Source organism: Corvus kubaryi, unplaced genomic scaffold (genome assembly GCF_017639235.1).
Source record: "Corvus kubaryi isolate FWS band 111438036 unplaced genomic scaffold, C.kubaryi_AGA036_p1.0 37265, whole genome shotgun sequence".
NCBI lineage: Eukaryota > Metazoa > Chordata > Aves > Passeriformes > Corvidae > Corvus > Corvus kubaryi.
In genome coordinates, this window is record NW_024581080.1 from 2,028,342 (window position 1) to 2,030,442 (window position 2,101).

Sequence of the window (2,101 nt, forward strand, 5' to 3'; positions counted from 1 at the left end):
AATAAAATAAAAGAATAGAATACAATAGAATAAAATGAAATAGAACAGAACAAAATAGAATAAAAGACAATAGAATAGAATAGAATAGAAAAATAGAAAAAATAGAATAAAATAAAATAAAATAGAATAGAATAAAATAAAAGAATAGAATACAATAGAATAGAATAGAATAGAACAAAATAGAATAAAATAGAATAGCATAAAATATAGTAAAATAGAATAGAATAGAGTAGAATAAATAGAATGGAATGGAATGGAATAAAATAAAATAGAATAGAATAGAGTAAAATAGAATAAAAGAGTAGAATAGAATAGAGTAGAATAAAACAGAATAGAATAGAATAAAATAGAATAAAATAGAATAGAACACAAGAGAATAGAATACAATAGAATGGAATAAAATAGAATAAAATGTAATAAGCACAAAAATATTATAAAATATAATCAATGAAATAAAATATATCATAAAATACAAGAAAATGTATTAAAGATAATTCAAATAAAATATAAGAAAATATACAAAAGAGAATAAAATAGAATAAATACAAAAATAAAATAAAATAAAATATACAAAATAGAATAAAATAGAATAAAAGAAAAGAGAATAAAATAGAATAGAATAAAATAAAATGTAAGGAATACAAAAATATAATCAATAAAATGTAATATCATAAAGTACAAGAAAATAGATTAAAGCATAATTAAAATAAAATATTAGAAAAGATACAAAATAGAACAAAATAGAATAAAATAGAATAAATACAAAAATAAAATAAATAAAATATAATAAAATACACAAAATAGATTAAAATAGAATAAAATGGAATAAAATAGAACAGAATAGAATAAAATAAAGAAAAAGTAATCAAATAAACCAGAACAAAATAGAATAGGATGGAAAATATATAAATAGAATAAAACAAAATCAGTATAAAAATAGACTAAAATATAATCAATAAAATAGAATGGAGTAAAAGATAAAAATAGAATAAAAGGTAAGAAAATAGATGAAAACATAATAAAAGAAAATATGAAAACTAGATTCAAATAGAATAGAATAAAATAGAATTTCATCAAATGTCATAAAATAAACCAAAATAAAATCTAATAAAATAAACTCGAATATAAGAAAAGAAGTAAAATAAAATAGAATAAAATGTAATAAAATAAAATAGAACAAACGACCATAAACTATCCTACAATAAAACAAAACAAATTAAAATCTAATAAATAAAATATAATAAAAGAAATAAAATAAAAATAGCATCAAATGTAATAAAACAATAAAATACAATAGAGAATAAAATAAAATTAAGTTGAATGAAATAAATATGAATTTAATAAAATAGAATAAAATAGAATAGAATAGAATAAAATAGGAGAAAACAAATAAAATAGAATAAAATAAATAAAATAAATAAAATAAAATAAAGTACAATACAATACAATAAAATAGAATAAAATAGAATAAATAAAATAGAATAGAATAAAATAAAATAAAATAAATAGAATAAAATAAAAAAAATAAATTTAAAAAATAAAGTAAAATAAATGAATAAAGTACAATACAATACAATGAAATAAAATAAAACAGAATAGAATAAAATAAAATAAATAAATAAAATAAATAAAGTACAATACAATACAATGAAATAAAATAAAACAAAATAAAAAAATAAAATAAAATAAATAAAATACAATAGAATACAATAAAATAGAATAATAAAAATAAAATACCATAAAGAAAAAATAAATAAAATACAATAAAAGAAAAATAAATAAATAAAATACAATAAAATAGAAATAAATAAATAAAATAAAATAAAAACAAATAAATAAAATACAATAAAATACAATAAAATACAAATAATAAAACCAAATCCAATAAACTAAAAATAACAAAAATAAACTACACTAAAATAAAACCAAATCCATCAAATACAATCCAATAAAAATCCAATCAAATCCCATCAAACACCAAAAAAATCGGGATTTGCTCCCTGTGCCCCCGCCCAGCCCCGGGAAGGCCCCGAGGGCACCGGGGGGGCACCGGGGGGGCAGAGCAGGGGCAGGGCAGGGGCAGAGCAGGGGCAGGGCAGGG

General features: G+C 18.0%; 1 protein-coding gene across 1 annotated transcript in view; it reads right to left on the minus strand.

Annotated features, from left to right (window-relative positions):
• The window catches only part of XPO7 (exportin 7), a 61,897-nt gene that overhangs the window by 13,375 nt on the left and 46,421 nt on the right, over positions 1 to 2,101 (minus strand). The window lies entirely within an intron of this gene.